Source organism: Podarcis erhardii (assembly GCF_964252035.2).
Source record: "Podarcis erhardii genome assembly, chromosome: 3".
NCBI lineage: Eukaryota > Metazoa > Chordata > Lepidosauria > Squamata > Lacertidae > Podarcis > Podarcis erhardii.
Window position 1 is genome coordinate 29,721,143 of NC_138507.1, and position 26,656 is coordinate 29,747,798.

Below are 26,656 nucleotides of genomic sequence, written 5' to 3' on the forward strand. Positions count from 1 at the left end.
GTGTGTCATGCTGGGTGCATGAAAAAATACACAACGGTGGCTATTCTGAGAACTTGGGGAGGGAAATGAGGCAGGCAGACATTCTCAGGAAGGCAACTGTGCACTATAAAGCATTACCACGAACACTGTATTTTCTGACTGACAATCTTTTACGTTGTGGATAATGTGGAGTTAACTAAAAACATTACAGCTTAACATGGATCTGTTAACATTTGGTGAATCCTCACAGAATCTTTGGGAGTTTGTAGAGATGTGCTTCAGGTATGATACGATAATAAGACCCATTGAGACTCTACCGTTAACTAATTCACTGTCATGCATATTTAACTTGCCGTGAGAAGCAGCTGGTTTTCTGGGGGAGGAGAAATAAACACAACACATCTGCTCCTGTAACCAGATCTTAAACATATTCAGTTGTAAGCAAGCCCCATTCATTTCAGTGGAATTTACATCCAAACAACATGCTTGTCTCTGCTTGCAGATGGAAATTTTGAGCTGAAGGGAAATAAAAATGAAAATCCCATTAGCTGTTTCTCATCTGCTGTCAAACAAATAACTATTCAGAAATCCCGCCTGCCTTTAGCTTAACTGATAAACTACAACTAGACACCAATTCTTCTTGCAATAAACTAACCTTTGCTGTCTGATCAAAAAATCCACATATGCAACTAGCATCTCAAAGACCTATTTATGTACACTCTAAGCCCAGGTTAGCAATCCGGAGGGATCAGGAAGTGCTGAAGAGCCGAACTGAAATGGGCAAAGGTTCAAGTATCAGCATCTGCCAGCAACAAATGTCAGGCATTTTGTTAATTTACAGTGAATACTCATCTAGTTCTATTATTCCAGGAAAATATTGTCCTGCAGAAGAAAATGGTGCTTTTAGGACAGACTTCCTTGAGATTTCCCCAAACACCACCATTAAAGATGAATGCTTTTGACTTCATTGCACTAAAAGTGGGTTGATTACCTCAGCTGGTGATGCTGCTTGGCATGCATTTGAAATCCCCCAGAGTATCTTCCTTTAAGAATTTTGCATGAGCAATCTGAAAGTAGGAAGAATGATCATTGCAGAATGTGATCAGACGGTAGTAGTGAAGATGTGATTAAAAAGTGGCACCCCCCCAAAAAAAACCCATTTCATTCTTTTTGAGGTCAAAACCCAGGTCTTCTGCTAACTGTACATTTGGCAGGAAACCACAGTCTACACCAGTTGCCAAATAATGTACAATACACGTGCTTGAAAATACATGTATGTTTTTACGTATACTGCACATTTCTTAAAAAGCAGCTTGGCTCTCTCATTTAAATGAAGCCTGCCTAGGATGACTGCTGCACTGTAATTATTTTGGTGAATATAGGAGGACCAGTTGGTTCACATGCGTGGAGTCAATGGACCAGTTCACACGAAGAGGTGGCTGGCTCAGTTAAACCATAGTGACTCCTTCAGTTCGCAACTGAATTAGCTGGTTAGTCAAATACAGTGGCACCTCGGGTTACATACGCTTCAGGTTACAGACTCTGCTAACCCAGAAATAGTACCTCGGGTTAAGAACTTTGCTTCAGGATGAGAACAGAAATCGTGCTCTGGCCACGCGGTGGCAGCAGGAGGCCCCATCAGCTAAAGTGGTGCTTCAGGTTAAGAGCAGTTTCAGGTTAAGAACGTACCTCCGGAACGAATTAAGTACCTAACCCAAGGTACCACTGTAAAAGGGGCAGGGCGCTATAGAGATTTGGAATTAGAGGGACTCCCCAAAACATTATTTCCTGCAATCTGTATAGCAATGCTCAAACAGAAACTGGATTATGTGTAACTCTTCTATATCTGTGGTTCATGCCATGTGTCGCCCCCATGAACACATACACTTCCACTTCATACTTTAGTGTTTACCATGGAAACAGTGGTTGACACATGATCAATGCATGCAGCATGTGGGTGTGATGGATCACCATCTATGGATTCAAGAAGAAATCCCTTTTCCTTGCACACATCAACTAGCCAGTGTGTGTGTTCTGTAAGAATTCAGAAAAGGACATGCAGGATCAAACAAACAAGAAGGAAAAGCCAAAAGACATGCATTTTACATTACTAATAACAAGAAGAACAAGCAATAGATCCAAGAGCCTTTAACCGAAAAGCATGCTCTTCTAGTGACTAAATCCAACCTCATTTGTTCATACAACAAAATTCTATTAATATTACCATTGTTGGGAAGCACACGGGCAAACAGCCATTCATGGAGAGGTCCCTGCTGGCTAATCTGTCCGATCTTATCCTGGCTTGCCAACAGCTTCAACTCACAACTCTAGAAGAAATATAACAAGAAGGTATTGGAACAAAACTTAGAGAAGGTGGCCAAGTTTCTTTTTCTCTGTAGCTACTACAATAAGGTTATATAATGATCTTCCCTTTTAAATACATGACTTTCCTCCGATTTGGTGTATACTTATTTTAAAATAAGTCCTAAAATAAGCCTAATGGGTTCAGTGGAGCTTACTCCATAGGATTAGGCTTCATTTCTGGTATCTCTCTTTTATACACTTTCCCAAAAAAATAATTAAAAAAAATCTGATGGTTACACAATAAAGAACCTAGAAATTCATTAAAATCAAACCAGGCTCCATAACCTCCATTTTCCCCCTTCCTCTGCCCTGGCTCTTGATGGTATACAGCCAAACAGTTCTCCTTTTCAAGATTAGTCTTGGCATAATTCCTAGGATCAGCTCTTAGCTATAGCTACTTCTGCCAAATAATCACAATATTAGTACTGAGTGCTCTTGATTATATACAACAGTTTAGATTGCTCTAATTTTAGAAAATGAGGGATAGTGCAGATGTTTGGCTTGTGTAGTTTGAAAATTATTCTCTCCGGTGATTCTTTGATAGTCGCATGTATGCTCCACATGCTAAATTATTTTACAAGAGGGCATTAATTTGCAAGAAGACACTTTTCAATTAAGGGTTGCATTCAGCTATTTTTTAAGAATTGCATTAACCTTAGTTGTGCCTATTAACTTTGTTGGGTCTACTCTGAGTGCCACTAGTATAGGATTTGTACAAAACGTTTTTGCACAAGATAATTTTCTGAGACTGGGATTATTGGGGTGCATATAAAGAACTGAAAGCAAACATCCCCTTCCGAGAAGTGGTCTTAACAAATGTCAGGTTTTATATAAAATTTGTTTCTGACAGAAGTTTCATTAGATGATTTCATGCCTTATATTTCAAGGTGCACCCGAAGCCCCGCAGACCTGTGCAAAGTCTCCTCATGTTATCTTTCTGTCCATACAACAGCTATAATAAATTGTAGGTTGTGCTGCCAGAGAGAAGAGCCAGCAATGTGTGCAGGGCGAAGGGGCACAAATCATACCATATTTCTTTCTGAGTGCTGCTTCCTAGATAAGTATAGAGAGGACTGCTACTGACCTGCCTTACAAGATTATTGCAATTCCAAAGCACAACTGAGGGCTGTGCGGCAAGGAAGTATGCAGGCCTTCACAACAAGCCTGCGTATATGAGGCTGAGTTAGCTTGTAGACAACCTGTTTATTGAGCATTCATCATTTGCACAAGTTTGTGGGAAGGTTAGACAATATTACCTGTTTAAAGGTAAAGATAAAGGTACCCCTGCCCGTACGGGCCAGTCGTGTCCGACTCTAGGGTTCTGCGCCCATCTCACTTAAGAGGCCGGGGGCCAGCGCTGTCCGGAGACACTTCCGGGTCACGTGGCCAGCGTGACGAAACTGCTCTGGCGAGCCGGCACCAGCGCAGCACACGGAAACGCCGTTTACCTTCCCGCTATAAAGCAGTACCGCTTTATCTACTTGCACTTAGATAAATAGGTGAAATATTTATCTACTTGCACTTAGGGGTGCTTTCGAACTGCTAGGTGGGCAGGAGCTGGGACCGAAAGACGGGAGCTCACCCCGCTGTGGGGATTCGAACCGCCGACCATGCGATCGGCAAGCCCTAGGTGCCACCCACAGCACCACCCACATCCCTGTTTAGTGAACATTTATTCTGATTTCTTTGTAGGGGAGCTATAGGACGCTGTATCAAGCAATTGTTATCCCACACTTTCCCGTCACTTTCCTTACTGCAAAAAGTCTGATTTTGACGGGGGGGGGGGAGTGGGTCTGTTATACAGGTGCACCAAATCCACTTTAATTAAGCAATGTGAATTTGCTAGTAGGTTAAGCTAAAAGGTAAATGACCCTGGACGGTTCAGTCCATTCAAAGGCGACTATGGGGTTGCGGCGCTTATTTCGCTTTCAGGCCAAGGGAGCTGGCGTTTGTCCACAGACAGCTTTCCAGGTCATGTGGCCAACATGACTAAACCGCTTCTGGTGCAACGGAACACCGTGATGGAAACCAGAGCACACAGAAACACTGTTTACCTTCCTGCTGCAGCGGTACTTATTTATCTACTTGAACTGACATTCTTTCGAACTGCTAGGTTAGCAGAAGCTGGGACAGAGAAATGGGAGCTCACTCTGTTGCCAGGATTCGAACCACGAACCTTTCAATTGGCAAGCCCAAGAGGCTCAGTGGTTTAACCCACAGCACCACCTGTGTTTGCTAGTATGTGAGTGGGAGACAGAGGAAATGTGTCACTGTTAATTCTCCTTGACCTCTCAGCAGCTTTTGATACAATTGCCTGAAGTGTCCTTCTGGTGTCCACCCCTAAAGTTAGGGGTGGTTGGCACCGCTTTGTGAAGGTTGCAGTCCTACCTGGATGGACATTTCCAAAGGGTGATGCTTGGGGGGTGCTCTGCAGCCTCATGGCACCTTCAATGTGGGGTTGCTCAGGGTGATAAGAGAAACATTTTTGCCTGGTGCCTAAAGATATGCTGGCTCCAGTGACTGAACTAGTCAAGCAGATCTATATATCTGTATCATCTATATATTTATCTATATAGTAAGGTGATCCTTCAAGTAAACTAGTTCCAAGCTGTTGAGAGCTTTTATATACTAATAGTAACACCTTAAATTTGGTCCTGTAACAAACTGTCAGCTAGTGCAGATCTCTGATTTATGCAGTCAGACGGTGTCTATTCTTTGATTCAGTGTTCTTAGCATCAAATTGCCAGCCTGCCTGCCCCCATAATTTAATCCAGATTTACCCTTTCCAGGAAAAATAGTTAGGGGTGCTTCCAGGTAACCTGTTTATTCATTCTGATTTGTTTGCAGGGAGCTTAAATGCTGTGGCTATTTAATTCCTTCCGATTCGTTTGCAGGATAATGTGTCAAAGCAGGTATTACCTCACACTTTCTAGTGCAGTTATAACAAGTCTGATCTGTTGAGAAAGCAAGTTCATTGTGCGAGACCTCCCTATCAGCTACAACTGCAGAACCTGACTCTGCCAGTATATTATCAAATCCCACTCAAAACGAGTGAGTCTGGAAGCACCCTAAGTTGAGAAAAAGACCTGTTGCCAACCACCCATTTTCAATAGCTGACCAACCCTTTACAATATTAAGCCCCCTTCTGGAAGCCACATAGGATATTGCTTAACAACTAGGGAGATCTGAGTTCTGATCCTCAGCTAAACTTAAGAGAGCTTTTGGACAGGAGCTTAATATTTTAAGGGAAGTCTGGATACCACAGGCAAGTGGTTGGCAACAGGTTTTGGGTTTTTTTAATTTATGAGATTTTCCCCAGGAAAGTTGTACGTCTAGGGATTAAGCTGGGTGGGCAGAAATACTGCTACAGTGGCAAAATAGGTCAGTGCACCTGACTGTTAACCAGTGGTTGGAGTCCACCCAGAGATGGCTGTGGACAGGATCCCTGTATCGCAGAATATTGGACTGGATGACCCTCAGGGTCCCTTCCAATTCTACGATTCTGCAAAAATATATAAAATAAAATGTGTATGCAGAAAGAACCCACACCCCACAATAAACACCCTGTAAACCCCAGCGTTCCAAGACTACCCACCATGCTAGTCTTCATCCTGATGTGTTTCCACTTAATGATTTCAGGGCCAACTCGCCCATGAAGTGGATGGAGGCAGCTGCTTCAGGCAGCGAAACCGCAAGAGGTGGCACGCAATCTGCCCTGTTGCTGGCAGAGAAGCGACAAGTGGCACCAGCGGCTTTCAGTGTGAGATCTTGCAAGATCTCCCTGAAATTTCATGAGATCTTATGCACTCCACAGGATCTCACCAGAACCTGTTGCCACCACTGTGCAACCCAGGTAATGGAGGCTTGGGCAGGGGTAGAGCAAGGCATGGCACTTTTCCTGATTTTCTTCAGGTAGCAAAACAGGACACGCTGCCCTTGCATAACTTATCATTTCCCTTTTGTTGTTTGGCTGCTTCTTTTTTTCAAAAAAGGAAGGTGAAACACGGTGGAGTGGAGTGGGAAGTAAACATGTAAACCAGGGATGGGGAACAATCCTCATCCACGATGTGTGTCATTGCCTGTGGTACCTTCCTCAACCTGGTGCCCTGCAGATGGTGTTAGACTACTACAGCTCCCATCATTCTTGACCTCTGGCCATGGTAGCTGGATCTGATGCGAGTGGAGAGTTAAAAACATGGAGAGAAGGGGAAGGAATGACGACAACAGATTTCCCATCCTTATCAACAACTGAGGGTGTGATGTTGCACGTGAGCGGCAATAGAAAGGCTAACCGCTGCACTGCAGAAGCGTTTCTGTTTTAATTGCCTTGCAGAATGTTAACTTGAAACCGTCGTCCTTCCACAGAACGGGCACTGCTCAATAAAGAAGCATCATTAATAAGGATTCAGGGGTAACAGGGTAACAGACTGACATAGAATCATAGAACAGTGGAAGGGACCCTAAGGATCATCCAGTCCGACCCCTGCAATGCAGGAGTAAGCGGCTATCCCATAATACGAGATCAAACCTGCAACCTCGGCGCTATCAGCACTGTGCTGTGCTCTAACCAACTGAGCTATCTAGCTGGCAACCTTAAGGAGCGAGGAAGCTACAGCCGTTTGCGCTGGGACTGCGAGGCAACGCAGCTGCCTCTGCACGGAGTCGAAAGCAGCCGGGCTTCTTCCTGGGCGCGAGCCGAGCTCCCGCTGCCGCCCCCTCCGCCCCTGCCCGGCCGCTTCCTTGCACACTTGTTTTCCCACGCGGGCAGCGCCGGCGCACCAACTCCCCTCCGCCCTCCACTCGAGCGGCGGCAGCGAGTCACTTTTGTTTTTCTCGGGACTTCCTCGCAACTTCCTCCCCGCCGTCGGGCTGGGCAGCGTGGTATCTGCGGGGCGTGGAGGGCGATACCAAGCGCGGCGCAGCGGCGGGAGGCGCCAACTCGCTCCGAGCCCCAGCCCGGCCGCTTGGCAGAGCCGCGCTGCCCGGTCCCTGCAGGCGAGCCCTCCCGCGGCGGAGGAGACCCGGAGGGCAGGTGAGGAGAAGGCGACGCGGAGCGGGCGCGCGGGAGCCGAGAGCCGCCTGGCTAAGCCGCTACCCCTCCCGGGCCGCGCGTGGTCCGCCCCCTAATCCAATATGAGCGCGGCTTCTTTTCCCCGTCGGGCGTAAACCAGCGCGGAGGCTGCGAGCGGCTCCCGAGGGCTTGGCTGTGCGCGCTATGGGGAAGTGAGCGCTGCTGGGCGCCCGGCCCTTTTTCCGCGCCTGGCAACTTCTGTCTCTCAGACGCACTTTTCTTTCTCTCTATCTTCCTCCGCTTGCTCCTCCCCTCCCTTCACTTGGGCCGCTCGTTTCCTTTCAGGCTGCATCTGCCGCCGCCGCTGCCTCCTCGCCCTTCCCGCTCTCCCTCCCTCGCTCGGCTCCCTTCCTCGCCGACGCCGAGGCGCGGCTGCAGCTGCGAGGGAGCAGAAGGCAGCCAGAAAGAGAGAAAGGCGGACTCGCCGGTCGCAAGCAACTCCCATCTTCCCGGTCGGTCTCGGGGCCCCACCGCGCCCTGCGAAGAGCGAGGAAGAAGAGTCCGGTAAGGGGGCTTTGGAGCGGGCTGGCGGGGTCTTCGTCCTCTCTCGGCTCTCTCCCTCGCCAAGGCGACTCTTTGAACCGAATGGGGAACTTTCCTTGGTTTTGCAGCCATGGCACGGGACTCGAACCGGAGGCATTGCGTTTTTGCAGGTATCCTCGCGCAAAAAAAAAGAGAGATGCCCAGACTCGTAAAACGAGGCGGGGTTGACCGCTATGGAGCGAGGTGTGTTCTCACAAGCCTCTGGGCCAACTTGAATTGATGTGACCAGTTCGGGGGAGAAAAGAGCTTTACACGCTTCTCAGGCTGCCTTCCAGGATTCCTGGCAGCAGCTTTTATTCCACCCCCACCCCGGTGTGTGCTTGGTTTCAATTCATTTTGCAACAACGCTGTGGTGTTTTTGGCTGCCGCTTTGTGATTCGTGGTTGTTGAGGCAAACTCCTACATTTCTCTCTTTCCTGAGAGAGACTTGGTTCGCTAGGGAGATGAACGGCTCTTCCAACTTCGTGCTGCACCCGGGGTGGTGGGGGAAACCTGTGGCCCTCCCGATGTTATTGGGACTACAACTCCCATCACTCCTGACCCTTGAAGGTGCTGGCTGGAGCGAGTTGGAGAGGCATATAGGTTCCCCACCCCTTTCCCTTATAGACGCCAGTACTTGGAGTACTTTCTCTACCCGTCCCCCATCTCCTGCTTTCTGAAAGGTGACAGTCCTTTGCTTTGGGCTGTAGGAAAAGGAAATGTGTGGTATTTTTGTGACTGTGAGCATGCAAGCTGTCCCGTGCCGCAAAAGAATACTAGCGTTAAAGTTATTCAGTACCCACAAGGCTTGTGTTAAGGGTAGTTAATATTTGACTGGTCAATGTACAAATGCATAAATATTAAGCTGCTACTAACTTCAAAACAAAGACTCCTAGCTGCTGTTCTCCAAACTGTCTTGTCAAAACCTCTTGGTCCCCCCCCTCCTCTTAAAACACAGATCTTGACTTCTTCCAGATGTGTATATTGATAAGAGACAGTTATAAATCTAGGGTTTGTGAAGGAAATTTCAAGGAACCCTTGTAAACTGTTTCTGCTTGAATTGGCTAGATAGTTTATGGAGACAACATACTTGAGCTTCTGAAAAGATCTTTGACATTTGGAGTTTCTTAGGGAATGACGTGTAAAATAATCCACTTGTCCTTTTCAAACAACTTTCCATACAAACAGATTTAACGACAGAATAAGCAGCAAAATGTAACCTGTCAGCATCTGAAATAACACTCTCCTCTCCTTGTGAGTTCGCATAACAGCTAGATGACTTTGCATCTCTCTTGAGGATATATCTCTAACTTAAACTCATCTGCTTCTTATAAGTAGCACTAATTTCAGTGGAAACTATTTGAATATATCTGTACTTAGGATCACAGCCATCAAGACTTGTTTGTTTGTTTGTTTGTTTGTTTGAAATGATTTCTATGCAGCTTTTTACTTACACACACACACAAAAGTGCCACGGTGCTTCACATCATTAAAAAAAAAGAAAACAACCCATCAGTAATTGAGTAATTGTACTCAGGTATTAAGCCCTGCTCAGATCAGTGGAGCCTGCTGGCAAGTCTGTGTTTATAGCATTGTTATCCATAATATGTGTTCATGAAATATTGGCAGCAGCAACAGAAAAGCTTCCAATGGGCATGTCAGGCAGTGCAAATGCTTCTTGCAATAAAAAGGACTGGGCAGCGCACTAGTCCAGTCCTTACATTAGCAACACATTCTGCAAGTTAAGGCACCATCTTGAGCTCGAACCTTCCAGTGTTTGAAATTAAGCTACAGTGTTGGGAGCACAGGGAATATCCTGTAAACCATTATTGTGATAAAGCTTGGCTTGCATGGGTTCTTGCCAATGTCCCGTCAGTGCTTCCTGCTGCCACTAAAAAAGAAAAGCCGTGACAACAGTTAATCTGCTATGACTTTGAAGTGCCCTGCCTATTGGTCTTTGAGAACTGCTTTCAGGCTTGTATGACTGACCCATGCCTGTTGCACACACATATATGTGCTTTTGCAAGCTCCAGACTGTCTGGGTGCAAGCCAATCCAAAAAAAGGCTTTAACTGACTGAGTAGTCAACATTCTCCTTTTATCAGGGAAAATCCATCCTAGGCTTGTCCCACCTGCCCCTCAGTTGTCTGGATGTCCCTCCTCATGGGGCCTGTTCCTCATAAATTCTCAGATCTTGGTCTAGTTCCAGTCTTGATGTAGATTGTGAAGTCTTCTGGGGAAGGGTCCCTGTCACGTGTGAGTTTTGTATAGTATAACTGGCACTAAACAATTCTTTTGCAGGAGAGACATGAAGAGGACCCTGAGATTCTCAATTTTTAGTGTGTTGATAATTCAGTATGTCAGTTGCCTTTTGCACTTAGTGGTTGTGGTGCTTCTGTGCATCTCATACAAGCAAATTTAAGAATGACGGAGTCCTCTTCTATCAAGGGGTACATGATTCAGTGGAAAGGGAATGTTCCAGAGAAGTAGACCTGAGCTATAAGAAAGAAATTAGTTTGCGTCACATTTCTTTTCTGGCAGAGGCAGAAATGCTAGTTAGAAGTATTTGACCCCTATTAATGTGATGCTGGTGAGCATTTCCAGTACTTTGAAAATTGTTTTTAACTGCAAGAAAGTAACCATTTGAGTTTAATGTGACAGAAGATCTCAGAGCATTGCTTATGGATTTGTAATTTACTTGCTAAAATAAGATGATTTATCCCAAAGCAAAGTCAGTTAAAGGAGAAAATAGTTTAGCATCAGTTCTTTCCAGCAAGGGAAACGCTTGCTGATTATAGCCCAACAAATTTGGAAAGTACCTATTTTGGGAGAGAATCAGTAGTTACATTGCCCATCCTTCCCCCCCACCCCCATTAAATCCTGTTGTAATTTTCTAATTTTGGAATACTTTGAAAAACTCTTTGTAATAGTGCAGTCCTATGCATGTCCACTCAGGAATAAGACCAAATAAGTTCAATGAGGCTTACTCCCAGGTGAATGTGCATTTGTAAGCATGTGTGCTCGGGAGCAAGTTGCATTGAATTCAATTCAATTTACTCCCAGGTAAGTAGAGTTAGTGTCTGTTTAATGTGTTTTTAATATCCCTATGATGTTGCTTAATTTTGCAAAGGCTATAAATGAAAGCCTTGCATTCTGCTCTGTTCACTTACTCCCACTGAAACCAGTTTGGGTTTCTGGTATATAACCGATTATAGAATTCCATCTGAAAACTAGCTTGCGGAAAATATTAATGCCTTAAGAAAGAAGATTTTGAATGTTCTGGGAAGTTGTGATGTATTATGGGTGTTAATTTGTAGTAATTGGAATTGTTTTTCGTTACTGGATTGAAAGATCAATTATTTTGTTGTTATTCGGCAAGCTTTTAAGTTTCTGATATTTAATAATACTTCATCTTGAGTCAAAAATATATATACCTTTAGGGCATATGAGGCAATGAGAAGCGAGGGAGCTTAACCCTCAGTAGAGTTAATTTCTGCTGGCAAGATGTCATTTATCTCTTGCTCAGGTTGACCGTATTAGTAAGGTAATGTTGGCTACCCCTGGTGGCTGAGCTATAAATTCTTTACCAATGCAAAAAGGCTTTTGCATGCAGAAACCCATCAATTAAACTTCAATGAGTATTGTATGTTTTAAGTTAATTCTGGATTTTTCAGTATTCTGCCTGTTTGCAATCGAACAAATGTGCAGGACAACAAATGATCTTCACTCTAGCAGCTTATTGCTAATTGCAAATCTCTGCTGGCATATTGATTTTACATGTGCTTGCTTGCTTTGATTGATGTAGTCCAAAGTCTTCCTCCAGTTGTCATCTTCCATACTACAGAGAAAAAGCGAAAGAAAAAAATTGTGAAAGAATATTAATGGGGTGGAATGCTTTCCTACCCTCCTTCCAAGAGTAAAGAAAAAAGCAAACTCTAAAAAGTAACGGGAGGGAGAACTATTGATTGATTTCTACACATGGGACATGGAACCTTCAGGTGCCTACTAATTTTGGCTGAACGTTCTTTGTGATCTCTGAATTCATTAGTGCTGCGGCATTCATGTCTGAAAACTAAGTAGCTTTTTCCATAGGGGAAGTGCATTAATTCCCCCAGAGTGCACTATCTAGGGCAGGTAGTTCCAGCTAAAATATTACGTATTACTCATAATTGGAATAATGAGGCCTATCAGTCTTACAGGAAGCCAAACTGCTTACCAAAACGTGGAATAGTTCAGTCGGTAGAGCAGAAGACTCTTAATCTCAGGGTCTTGTGTCCAAGCCCCATGTTGGGCAAAAGATTCCTGCATCACAGGGGGTTGGGCTGCTAGATGGCCCTTGTGATCCCCTCCAACTCTACAATTCTGTGATCTCTGATGTCTAACAAACAGAATACTTTATTGTCTAGACAAAAATGGGCACCTTCCTGGTCAATAGAGGCAGGGTAGGAAACCTGTGGTTATTCAGATTTTGCTGGATTAAAACTCCATCCATCACTGACCATTGACCATCCTGGCTGGGGGCTAATGGGAGTTGGAACATTTGAAACTTCCTTACAAATGAATTGTACTGAGGAAAACACATTCTCCCCCACGTTGTAACTTCAAATGACTATGATGGTGTTGGGAACCATTCTGGTTGACCAACAGACTCTCCAGTCATAGAACCACTTTAAAACCACAAGAGTATGAGTAACCAAATTTACTTGACCACTCAGTTCTAACTGCTTCACTCCAGTTATAATATACTTTATTTTAATTAAAGTAGCTTTAAGAAATAACACTAGGGTTTTATGCACATGTTCCTCAGTTATTCTACATGGCTTTCCAAATGACTTGAGCTGCGACCCTTTTTCTCTGTCATATTGGAAATAATACATAAGTACCGTATTTTTTGCTCTATAAGACACACTTCCCCCTCCTAAAAAGTAAGGGGAAATGTGTGTGCGTCTTATGGAGCAAATGCAGGCAGGAGGCTCTGCTCAGTGCTCCCTTTAAAGAGCCACATGGAGCATGTGTGGGGCTCTTTGGGGCTTTTCCCCGAGGAGGGAAAAGGGCTTTAAAGGGAGCGCAGTTCTTGGGGGAGCCTTAGCCGCACGCAGCCTCTCCCGGGCAGGGGGAGCCTTCATCCCCTGCCCGGGAGAGGCCGCGCAAAGCTATCCCATAAGCCAGGGCAGCAAGCGGGATCGCTGCTCAGTGATCCTGCTTGCTGTCCTGGCTTCTGAGATTCCAAATATGTTTTTTTCCTTGTTTTCCTCTTCCAAAAACTAGGTGCATCTTATGATCTGGTGCGTCCTATAGAGCGAAAAATACGGTAGCTCAAAAGGCAAATGTATACAAGCAACAGAAGACTTTGCAGGAATCTGAGTTCTGAATAACTCTGGGCCAAATTAAAAAATAAATAAATACTGGGGGAAAATATTTATTTCAGAAAACCAGGACACAAATTAAAGCATAGTTGAAAGTTTGAAACACACACACATATACACACATTCCTGCAGTTTCACACTGTCCTATTTTAGACATCAAAGGCTGGAAAATAAGGCAGACAAATACACAAGTTTGCAACATTCTTCCTTGGCTCACGATAAAAAGATCAGGGATTTGCCTTTGCTTTTCAAACTTAAGAGGTTTGGAAGTACATTCATCTGATGGGTGTAAAAAAAGCAACAATATTGACCAAAGCAGGAGCTGTGCATACCTCTGTGCTTAAGATAAAACGAGATTATAGGGGCTTCTTTAATCGTTGTGGTCTTGCATCCTAATTGGAGTCTATCCATCCACAAGAAATTGTTTGACAGTCTTCCTAATCACAACAAGTTACATCTTATTTAGACAAATTAGATAGGAGATTAGGTAGAAGAAGGTGCCGCCACTCTAATGGGCAGGAAGGCATACCACTGTATTTCATAAGAGGGAGGAAATCTTCCACTGTGGCTTTAAAGTGATTTCATAATCAATATAAATATTTTAAAGTAGTATAAGTGCATGCTGCAATTGTTTGCTGATAAAGAATTCAAATTAAAGCCAAATGCGTTGTGTACCAAGTGCAACATCCTTAGTTGCCAGAGCAACACACTGTAGTGTACTTTGTGAGTTGAAAAAAAATAAGCCAAGAAAGTTTGGGTAGAGGCACTTTTAATGGCGTATCCTATCTGTAGAACATCTGGGGCCTGGTTAGCCTTGAACTTCAGTCTTCCGTGTAAATATACAGCAAGCAGGCTAGAACATGAATTGGATTTGTCATCAAGATGGCAGTATAATACCAATATGTTTAGATATTCAATGTGTGTGTGAAGACTTCTGAGAGTGACTGATAGGAATTTTAACAGTAAGTTGAAATGTTGTGTGCAAAGAATAATCTGAGATTCAGTAGAAAAGTTGAAAAAATGGGAGACTTCTGTATCTAATGGTCAAAAATGCACAGCAGACTCCTAAGTAATAGTCCACGCCACACCAACAGTGAACGAACCAAACCACATGGAACACAAAATGCCTCAGACTTTAGCAGCAGTCACTCATATTTTCTAGTAGTTCTGTATATCAGTGCACACACTGTTGCAAGCACATCCTTTAAAAGGGGGGTGGGGAGCCGTATTATGAGCAGACCTGAATCAGATTCTCTTCACACATTACTCAGAGCTGTGAGGCCATGTGGCTCATCTCCCTCTTACCCATTACATGTTGAGTAATTTCTGAACTGAGGAGCATTTTCTATTCCTGTAGGCTCGCTGTGTGGTTTAGGGCCCTGTTTGAGGATTCTAAATATTTCACTGATAGAAAAAGCTTCCTACTTCAGAAGCTATCCTTCACCCCTGGAAGGGGATATTGAGTAACTGTGCAACCTCAGGGGCAGAACTAAATGTCCAGATTTATTGCCCCTTATAATCTGTGTTGCCCGTTCACTCAAATAACACACCAGGAAGGCTTTTGCACTGAGTCCAATGTGTAGACAACAGCATGGGAACGAAGAGAAAGGGAAATCTTGCTGGGAGGGGCGGGAGAGGGATTACCTGTATGATACACGGGGCCAGCCCTACTATTGGGTAGAGTGAGGCAGCTGACAATAGAGGAGAATGACGTGCATGTTCCATGCATAGCCTGGCCTGCATCTGATGCCATGAGATGTAGTAGATGTCTCTTTCCCATTAGCTGTGCTCTCTGCATCAAGACAAGGCCTGACTGGGGTGTTGGGACAAGGTTCCTTGCTGGAGGCAAGGTTGGGGTTCAGGCTGTGCTCTGGGGAAGCGAGGAACAAACTGAAACTGAACCCTGATACTGAGCGGTAGAAGTAACAGTAGCAGCAGTCACCTATTTGTTGGCAGCATTTATGCTGCAAGCTGCTGCTCTGTATATGAGGGACACAGCCTTCTTCTACTACAGGTCTTCCTGGGTTGCTGTCCCTGATTAAATTTAGCACACATTACAAGAGTTTTCATCTCGGCGGTGGTGCTCCTGCATTTGTATTGAATATAATGGGACATACGACCAGAGGAGGCTCTTGCAGTTTCAATGTACTGCTTCAGTGTTAAACTTGAGCAATGGGAAGCAATGCCTGTGAACAGGAAGGAGTATATGGGACGAGCGTTGCACAACCACCTTCTGTTTGAGGTGTGCCACCCATACTGCCCTGACAGTTTTTCTGGGCTGCTATATAGACGGGGAGATGGCATGTGTGAGTTGCATCAGATCTGCATGTCAGGTCCTGCTGAACCATCTGCAAATGAGCTGTAATGTTTAATCTCTTCTATGAAACAAAACAAAACAAAAAAAACCCTTTACTGCGAGCAAGCTTGGCAGCTAGATTTCTGTCAAAATAACAGATATTATTTTCCTTTTTTTTTTTTAGTCAGAGATCTAGGGAATGGCCAGGATAAGGAAATGCATTTTGCCGAGGTCATTCATTTTTGGCATGTATATTGTATAAACTTCATTTGGAGTTTTTGGTTGGGAATATGGGCAGAGGCAGGGAGGAGAGCATCTTCTTGAGCCACAAATCAGGTGTGTGGGTGGGGGGAAAGCAAAGTCAGCCTGGCTTTCCATGATTTTTAAGTTCATTTTGGGTATGAGCATTCATTCTGCTTTACTCCCTTTATTTCAGTTTTACATAAGTGTGTTAAATATAAATCCTTTGCTTACTGTTCGCATGTGTGAGAGAACCCCGGTTGGTTTCCAGCTGCTATAATATCTGCAATCAGTCTTAACTTTACTCAGCTGGCTATGTTGTTGTTGTTATTTTGTTCTTTTAAGTAACCTTTCTGTAATAGTGTATTATTAGAATTTGCTTCTGCATGTTGTTGTTGGCCTTGCATTTTATATCTCTGCACGGTAAAAAGCAGCTGTTTCCACTTGGTCTCCTTTGGAGGTTCAGTTCACTGTCTTGTGTATGTGTGAGGGATACCCACCATTTCACCCTCTTGTTCATTGCATCTTCTCTGGCCTTCTTCTGTAGCTACATCGTGGCAGCCTATCCCATCCACATAATCCCAGCTGATCAGTATAGTCTACCCGAAGCCTTTGTCAATACAGCTTTCCATTCCTCCTAGGGCTCTTAAGATGTGCGCTAAATTCACCGTAGCTTACAGAATGATTTGGAATGTGAGAGTGTATAGTAGAGCAGTCTTCAACCTTTTTATACCCAGGACCACCCAGTTTTAACCCAAAACTGTTTGGTTTTAACCTAGACATGCGTGTGTGTGTGGGGGGGGGGCTTTCTGAATCTTTCCCCATACAGTATATTTGCATTGTTGCAGCGCTCCTCTTGCAACCCACCTTAGATCAGGCCATGGCTTTAGCAGTGTATCCTGACCTACCAGTTGAAGACCAGTGAATTAATATAAAAAAAATTGTAATACGTTAAATCTATGAATGCACACCCACTTTCCCCACTGAGGATTCCATAGCGTTACAAAACCTTGCCGTGACACAGACAGCACAGAATAGAAAGAGAAGTGAAAGACGGATGGGAAATTGATAGGAGCAACCTCCTAGAACACTGCTTGCCCTGCAATCCCATGATATTTACTCATAAGCAAGTCTTCCTGGGTATAGTGGAGCTTACTTACAGATAAACGTGAAGAGGATTATAGCCCTGATAGATAAATAGGAAACAAAATGTGACATTCACCATTTTCATCTCTCCTGTTCTAATTTTCTGCGGTTGGAGCTTGTGCGTGCATTTTCAAAAAAAGGAGACAATGGAACACGAGCATATATTTTCCTAACAGCCACAAATTATTTGTAGTGTACACAGTATTTGGGGTTGTATGTAATGAAGATAATTAAGCAGTAGCACTCCTTTCTGGCACCCCCTTCTCTGATGGTGATAAAGCTGTTAAAGAGTGTGAATGGAAAGAGCACAAAAATCAACTGCCTTGCAAAACAGTCCATGTTGAACTGCTGAAAATGAGTGGATTGAGAACTCTGGACTTGGTATGCTGTGACTTCAACATAATGGCCTCCCCCACATACTCACGATGTTGAACAAAACACTCATTATAATGATATGGGCTCTCTTTGCTATTACCTCCTAAATGTGTAGGCATGTAAAATCTTATAAATGTCTACACTAGATGATTTACTTGTTGAAACAGTATTTTCTGAGCACTGTAGCCAAGAGCTAACTGCTTGGCTGTCTTCCACATGATATTTTTGCAGAGAAGCTGGTAAAATTTGGTCTGGGTGTGGTAACTGGTAGGTGTATTCGTAGCTCCTTCCTTTTTAACATGCAAGATGTACTTGCATGTAATCGTGAGGGGTGCATCCTTCTAGGCCAGTGATGGCCAAACTTGGCCCTCCAGCTGTTTTGGGACTACAGTTCCCATCATCCCTGACCACTGGTCCTGTTAGCTAGGGATGGTGGGAGTTGTAGTTCCAAAACAGCTGGAGGGCCAAGTTTGGCCATCACTGTTCTAGGCAGTTCAGGCAATTGCAACTCACATTGCAACTTCCCTAGGGGGAAGGGACAAATCTCAGTGTGGTTTGCATGCAAAAGGTATTGCATTCAGTCACTGGCCTCTCTGGGTAGGGTTGGGAAAGACCTTTCTCTGAAATCCCGGAGAGAGCTTTCCAGTCACTGTAAGCAATGCTAAGCTACAAAGACTACTGGTCTGACTTGGCTTAAGGGAAAGCTTCCTATGTTCCAAATATTGTTGGGGGGAAATGTGGCTGATAGGCCCATGTGTTTCCACAGCATATAAATTTTATTGTCGTGTGTAAAATGGCTCCATGGTTCAGTATCAGATTCATTTTCACCCCTTGTGCTATGCAGTGTTCTGCCTAGAACTACAATATGATGATTATTTCAAGCACTTCTCCTTATTTTTGGGTCTGTTCCTTATTTCAGAATGGCATCAGACATGTCTGTTCAAACTAAATTTGAAATCGTCAATTTCATAGGGCAACCTGAATTTTGGATAGGCGGCGAAGGATAGGGTTATGCAAAGCTAACCGGTTAAGCTGAAAACATAGCAATGGAAGCTGTTGAAATATTTAGTCTTTCTTGTTTTAAAGTTAGTTTCAGCCGCAACCTTAAGGGTCATGCTACTTGGCATCCTGGAGCAGAAACTGTCCCAGTGGCCTGGAACATTTTACAGCGGCTGAGTTAAGTGACGTGTAAATATTTCAGCATGTGAAAAGTTGGGAGGCTACTCCTGACCCAGTTAATGGCTGTTTCAGAAAAGTTCTTGGAATTGGCAGGCTGTTGCCGTCGATCCTCTGCCTCTTAGAAGCAAGCGCCATGTAAAATGGGATTTGCTCCTAATTAATAGTTGTTGCTTGGGATGAAAGCATTTTTAGTGCAGAAGCCAGAAAAGAAAACGTGGATGGAAAGGCGTGTGGGAATGTTTTCCCAAAAGAAAAAAGGCAGAGTCAGAAGAAAGCCAGAATCATTGTTTGGGGTGTCAATATTCATTTATTGTAATCTGACTTTGAAGACAGTACAAATGCTACTGTATTGCCAAGTAATAGTGAATTAAGTCAGACCTCAAAGAGGAAGAGTAAACCCTTTTTTATTGCCATTAATAGGAAAATTGTGGTACCAGAAGGTAATGAAATGTATTTATGCTTTAAATTAGGAACTAATTAATTCCTCCTTCCCTGGCCTTGGAGAAAAAATGTTTCTCCTCAGAGTGATTAAAAAACACACCCTGGACAACCATGACCTGCTTATTCACCTTATTCCAGCTCAGTACATTCGGTTGCAATAGAACAGGTATGGCAAGTGCTTGTGGCCTGCTCCCCGCCATCATCCCTGACCGTCAGCCATGTTGTCTGGGGTCGATGGGAGCTGGAGCACCTGTGAGGCCGCAGGTTTCCCCATCCCTTCCATAGAACTCTGTGGAGACTTTCTGGGACAGATGCAGTCCCTGCAATCCCTTTCCCCTCCTTGTTCCCTTGTTTGGGATTTACTGCACATACAGAGAAGAGAGGACTCCATTTCTGAAGTTTTTGACATGGCAACCCTAAGCATTGTGCTTCTACCTCTTCCCATGCCTCTTGCCATGCTTCATATATTATTCCCAGCTTGGGTAAAAGGTATAATCTATGTATGGAAAGCCTGCATGTGTTCTGCAGTGTAGATTTTGTATGGGAAGTGGCTTTTGCAATGCTGGTACGGACCAGCTATTGCACTCTGATTGAAAGCTGTTTTGCTGCATGCCTTCTTAACAGTATGTTTGGGTTTGCTTATTTCTCTTCTCTGCCCCATCCCATTTCATCTTCCATTTATCTTTCTCCTTCAACCTGCTTTTCTTCAGTGATAGACAAGTACCATCCGCTGTCAGAAATATCAGTTTTTGGAATTGGCTCGAGTATTTTAAAATGAAGACCTCTTATTTCAGAGCCTCTTGGGAATTTCATGGTCCTGTTTCTCCTAATTGATAGCAAGGCCTGTTTGATGAAAGGACGCGGCCCCATCAACCCAGTGCTTCTTCAGAGGGGCTGCACCGCTCTTTCCTTTCCCTTAAAACTTCCATGGCACTGAGGACAGCAGTCTCACAATAAGGAGGGCTGACCCAGAGCCTCCATTATGTCTTAGAATGCTGCTGCTGCTGAAGCAGCATCCCAAATGTTAGGACCCCTGGGAAGCATAATGAATTATATATTGTTTTAAATTGTGCTGTTTTCTGTAACCCTGCCCTCGGACCATTTGGCGAAGGGAGGATAGTAAGCATAACTTATATATAAAACAAAAGGCACCCTAACTTCTTTCCCAAAGGGCAAAGAGGAGGGGGGGGGGGAAGGACAGCTGTAGATTATACCTTAAAGGCTTATTATGATGAGCTTCTCAAAACAAATAACTCACTGCTTGGATCAGCCCCAATGTGGTTGGGTTTAATAGAGCCAAATAAAGCTGTTCAGCCAAATAAACTGGTCTGAAGGGTGTAGCACAAAGGGTTTTGGCTCCTATGCACTCAGGTTTGCCCAGAAGGCTGGTGCAATGTGATATTACAAATGCGGAATGAGAGTGCTACAGAAAGGTCAAGTCTTATATAGGCAGAAGCTGTGGGAACTTCCTCTAACAGAGCTCGCTGTTTCTAGCTCCTTTCTCCTTTCTTTGGTTTGTTTTTTTTTAAAAAAAAGATGTGCCCATAGCAGCTGCTGAACCTGCCACAGAGTATGACGGGGCATGCAGTCTGCTCTTCACTGAGCAATCCTGACCACGTCTTCACACACACACACACACACACACACACACAAACACACACACACACACACACACACACACACACACACACCCCAGTGTAATAATTTTATCCATTTCTTGGCTTTTCAGACCTCCCGTCGTCACTCTTGTCTGCTTTTGGTTTCCACAACAGTCTTAGAAGTTCAATTGTGTACATGAAATGCATGTTCCAACTAATTGTTGGAAGGAGTTGAGAGAAATAATTCTCACAGTGGAAGATTTGGGGTGCCTTTATGAACTGGTGCCCAAACAATTCCCTGAAACATTTTCTGCTTTGGAGCGGAAAATAGCAGTAGAGGCAGAGTTGCCCATTTGTACCATACACAAACCCTCCCTAGACAGTAGAGCATTGTTTCCCAAACTTGGGTCTCCGGCTGTTTCTGGACTACAGTTCCCATCATTCCTGACCACTGGTCCTGCTAACTAGGGATGTTGGAAGTTGTAGTCCAAAAACAGCCGGAGACCCAAGTTTGGAAAACGCTGCAGTAGAGGATCCACCTAACTGTGGAAGACCTGGTTTACAAATCCTCAAATATATTACAAATACACTTTCCTCCCTAAAAATTTCACTTGACGCCATAAAACCTTTAGTAATACTGTGTCCCCTTAGTACACCATCAGTGATACAGATATTGTGTGATAGCATTCTGCTGCTGCTTCCTCAGTCTCTTCCTTCCACAAAATGCCCCCACTAATCACACAGACCATGCTGACACCAAATTGTCCTTTTCTGCAATTTCAACCAGGACCCTCTGACCAGTGACCTCCATGTCTGTAGTTTCCAGATCGCTGGCCTATAGCTATGAGCCAAGGGAGTGTCCATTAAGTGGCCTATCAGCACTTGACCTTTGGAATTTTCCTGTCTAGAATATAAGCTGATAGGTTGGACTGTAAACCAGTAAGGCCTGCAACAGCTTCCTTATAACTGTAGCAACTGATCATTAGCAGGCTACATAACAAAGTAACAGCCAGGCTTCAGCTACAGGTAATGTTTTCGCCTCTCAATTTTGTCAACAATATCACATTTGTAACATTCATTATCATGCAGCTGCTGAGATTATTCTCACCCATCTCTGCAGGTTCAAGGTTCAGAGAGAACAAGAGTTCACAGAAATAGTTGATACACTTGAAATAAGCCGAACTGCACCTGCATTTCTACAGAGTTGGACGCTACTGTCTTACAGCCGTACAAATTTTAAGAGAATTCTGTGATAAAATCAAGATTGTAGAGTACAGCACCATTAATTGCAAAATCATTACAGTTAGCACTGTGGAGTACTTTAATATATGTTTATAAATGCATGCATACTGTACTATTATACTGCAGGTGAATAACATGCTACAAACATTTTCTAAAATCTTCTTCTGTTCAGCAGTTCTCATCTGAAATGTTCTCTCTGGTTATTTTTAAATCTGTCGCTTTCCAGATGTTCCAAACTATGAAATGGCTGGCTTTTTATGACTTTCCTATTCACGTTAACAGAAATTCATTTAGCCCTTTCAATCTAATTTTCAAATGTTATTTAATTGAGATTCTACTTGGAAAATTTTATGGTAGCCGATTAATTTCCTACTTTCCCTCAATTTCTTCCTCCCCACAAAGCTGTTATTACATTTTATCTGCTGAAGAAATAACTGTGGCAGTTAGGTTCCTGGGCAACTGGAATTGCAGTTGATAGGGAAATGATAAACTTCCTGAGTAATTAATGTGCATAGATATAATTGTGTTAACCTTATTGGAAACGCTTTAACATTAAAAAATGGAAAATCAAATTAATGGGCACAGTTCTATTGTATGCTGCCTATTTACTCTCCCCCATCGGCCCCCTTTCTTCCTTGGTAGTTGATCAATTTATTTAACAGAATTTGAATATTGCTTAAATAAAACGTCTGAATGGTTCACAAGGAACTACAGTATGCTGCCAACTGCCAACTAACAAATATATTGTAGCCTTAGTAGAGAAAGAAGGGAAATAATAAATCTCATGTGTGATCTTCAAAAGCTGAAGGATGTGACTAAATGAGATGTAACACAGCATTACAACATTTTACATGAACTGCTTCTGAAGAAAGTGGTTTGAGGGAAGTATCAAGTTCAGTATATTCTACTCGGTGTAGTAAGTGGCTTATACATTTATTTCATGTAAACCTCTTAGAAGTTTTGGTGATTAAGCGGTATAGAAACATTGTTAAATGCAAAAGTGGAGGGTTACCATAAAATATATTGAATCAGTTTTCACATAGTAAAACAGGCACAGAAAGGTTCTTGGTAGTTACTGCTAAATATTTAGAGACCAACGAGAAAAGCTGGTAGGAAATGAGGTTGTTGTTTTTTTGTTAGTGGTAATATTAGCATAGGTTTACTCCTTCTGTCGCTCTGCTTGACATATGAATATATGAAGTGGGCTTACTCCAAGTCAGACAATTGGTTCAGCAAGCCTCAGTGGTGTCTACTCTGACAGCAGCTCTCTGAGGTCTCATTCAGAGAGATCTTCCCCTGCACTGTTCCCTGAGATGCTAGGGATAGTACCTGCATTTATATATGCAATGCTTGTGCTCTACATCATTGAGCTAAGCGCCCAAGAAGAGCAGAAAGAGGTCCAAGCACCTGTTTCCCCAATGAACATGTTTGAAGACTATGATATCTATGTAATGCATTCCATTGGCCGAGTTTGCTAACCATGGTGGTATTGCACAATGTTAGAACCATGCCAGTTAATGTATATGCAAGTTCATGTTACGTGGAGGGCTCCTCATTCCCAAGGAGTTTACATTCTAAACAATAGGAAAACAAGAGGGGTTGGGAGGAAGAGATAGACAAGGACAGGGGCAGGAAAACGTCAGCAAATTCTGTTACATGTAATTGAAACATGTCCCGAAAGCTAATCCAAAAGTCACACAAAAAATGTGGTTTTGAGGAGGAATTTGAAGGAAGCGGGAGAGGTTGACAGAGTTGCTTCATCCTGAACCTCCTGAATATTTCATCTTGCTGTGATGATGGATTGAGTGGCACAGAATTTTATTACGTAATGCAAGGTTGAGGAAGCCATGGCCTTCAAATTCCCATCAGCGCTTGCTAGCATGACCAGTGGTCGGGGTGCTGATGCAGCCAAGCAACACCTAGAATGCATCAGGTTCCCCTCCTCGTCTTGTGGGGTAAGATCAGTTCCATGGTAAACAACAAGTCAGCCTACCCTTCTGAAGCATAAGAAAACTGTATCTGATGTCAGAGCATGTCTATTTAAAATGCTGCTGTGGAATGTCTGATTATACAATTCAACAGTCATGAGTTATGCAGTGAATAAAGCTTGCCTAAATCCACATGTCTGTCTTAAAGGATTTGTTGCTGTTTCTTATGGGAGTAGTTCCATAAAGCTGTGTAATCTTATGAACGCACTCTTCAAAGACAGCTCCAATAAATCCTTGGGCCATACTTCCAAATAAATGTTTGCCACAGGATTTTTGTAATTGGTAAACATTTTAATAACGTGCCTATTTAAAAATGGATGGTTTTTCCTAAGTATGTAATGTTAATTTTAGATTGAGGGCTAAATGCCCTGTACGAGAAATCTTTTCCCTGGGTGGCTGTAACACATTGAGCATAAAAGGGCGGTTATGTGCTAACCTTTTCTTCTTCTTAAAGCATTTGTTAGTAGTGTTGACTCAAGTTATCTTACAGTAGCTTAAAGAAGCAATCCTCCCCTTCTAACTTGAAGGGCTTCCTGCCCTAGTTCATGAAGCTAAATGTGGATAAGCATCAATAGGGCCTCCACTGCTTTGCTTCAACGCACTTAAAATTGAGCCTGACCAAGCAGGAATGTTGCTGGTACTTCTCTTTGAAGCCATCCATCTTTTCCTTGTAGCTGCATGTTATATGAACTTATCAAAGATGGGGGGAGGTTCTGTGTTTTTATAGCAGTATTTAGACGGTACAATTGAAAGCCAAGGATTGTTTAATATTTATCAATGTTTGATTGACCATTGATTTGCAGTATTTTATTGTTGTTAGCTAAGAAGACACCACAATGTCTTATTAGCAAAAATCGAAAGCTAGAGGCGAAATAAAATTGCAAATGGCCATGCAGTTAAGCTCCACAATCTCAGCGTGATCACCATAAAAATAACAGTGCCAGCAAATGGCCTCAAAGTTGCGGCAATAAAATCAACAATTAAATACCTGAGAGAAGATATTGATGCTGGTTCTGAGATGGTGGCAAAGATGGAGCCAGGCAGGCCTCTTTGGGAAAAACTTTCCACATCCAAGGAGCCCCCTCTTGTGTCCTCACTTCTGCTGGAGGGAACATTTTTGCAGAAAGGGTCTTAGTCTAATTATTAAACTTTCTGTGTAGTATGACTAGCTTTTGATATTTTCTTAGAGCCTCTGCAGCCTGGAGACAGTTCATGAATCATTATCAGAAGCTTTGGTTTAAAATTCATTAACACTGTACTTTTGCTTTCGAAGAGCAAACAGACTTGAAATGAGGTCTATTAGATGGGATATTTAATAACAAGATTTGGTGTTGCTGAAATACTGTGTGAATCATACTGTTGTCTGTCTTTCTTTAAGCATGTGCACACACAGAGAGAAACATAAAGTAGTCACATGCCTGATACCTTTTAGATTTCCTCTTCTACACAACTGTCAAAAACTACAGAAAAATTACTCTTTTGTTATGGGAATATTGTATATTCCAATGGTGCCATAGTAGACTCTGTACCCAAGCCTTAATAGCTGGTTTCTCTTACTGGAAGTCAGTGAAATACTAACACTACCCTTTTCAAGAAGTTTTGTTTTTCTATGGCATCTGCTCTGGAGAAATAACAAGCTGTTTCAATCCCATGCAAATTGGTACTGTCATCTGATGTTAACTAATCATTTTAAAGGAACAAATTATATCACTTGCATTATTTGTTGCATTATTTGGGAAGACTGTGTTTTCTTGATTTTATGTGCCCCTTGATGAATTGGTTAAAATTGTATTTCGCTTGTATACAAGAGATGTGTGTGTTGTGCCTTCATATCCCCCTGATTTCAAGAACAATATACTTAATTCATTGATATTGATATCTAAAGTAAAAGGTTTACCTTCCCACCACAGTAGTATGTTTTTATCTACTTGAACTGGTATGCTTTCAAATGCTAGGCTGGGACAGAGCAACGGGAGCACACCCTGTCACACGTGGATTCGAACTGCCAACCTTCCGATCGGCAAGCCCAAGAGGCTGAGTGGTTTAGACTAAGGTTACCAGACGTCCTCATTTCCCAGGGACAGTCACCTTAGTTTACACCACAGTGCCACCCGTGTCCCTATTGATGTCTATGTCCATGGAGGTGGGTTAAAAATACCAGAATTTATTTAATTCCCCAGCAGTGAAGTGTGTTAATAGGACACACTTTTCTGTGAAGGTTGTTGTTGTTCTGTTGTATTTATTCTGTGTATTTGATTTTAAATGGTTGGCACGTTGTGTGATATTTTATATATTTGTGTTGCTTTGAGGCGTGTTATGTAGAAAGCAATCACTAAATGCAATTAATAATAATTGGGGGTGGGGGTCAGTGAAACTGACAGGTGCACTGTTTTAATGTAACATGAATATGGCTTGTTAATTATTAGGTTATAGGAATTTAACAGCCTTACAGAGTTTTTAGCAAACCTATTTGTTTTGTTTATACTATTCATGTTTACACAGTCATGCCTGACAAATTGTTTTGTAGTGTCCTAGATTATTGCATTTTAAAATAATACATAATGAAGCTTTTGTGGCTAAGAGATTTCTTCCCTACATAGTTTTCTTTGCGGATTTTCTTTGTGTAGCTGGCTGCAAACAAGACGTGCAATTAGTGTGTGCCCTTTGGGTATTTGTAATGTGTTTCAGGGAAGCACTTTGTAGTGTCATTCATTCAGGTAGCACATAATAATGTTCAGCCATTGCAATAAGCAAGTAATGTGAAATGGTATGAGTAGATTGGAGAGAGGGGAATTTGAGGGGACCAGAACAAGCAGCATAAGGTAATGATAAAAACTGACAAGGGTTTTT

The 26,656-nt window shown here is 43.0% G+C and overlaps 2 long non-coding RNA genes across 2 annotated transcripts; one reads left to right on the forward strand and one right to left on the reverse strand.

Annotated features, from left to right (window-relative positions):
- Positions 1–385: 385 nt before the first annotated feature.
- Positions 386–3,600, reverse strand: LOC309339390. Its single transcript, XR_014155285.1, has 3 exons — positions 2,204–3,600; positions 971–1,046; positions 386–495 (listed from the first exon to the last, which is right to left on the reverse strand). It is a non-coding gene; the product is annotated as an uncharacterized lncRNA (long non-coding RNA).
- Positions 3,601–20,731: 17,131 nt separating this feature from the next.
- Positions 20,732–23,938, forward strand: LOC309339420. The gene is made up of 2 exons (XR_014155326.1): positions 20,732–21,602; positions 21,697–23,938. It is a non-coding gene; the product is annotated as an uncharacterized lncRNA (long non-coding RNA).
- The last annotated feature ends 2,718 nt before the right edge of the window (positions 23,939–26,656 follow it).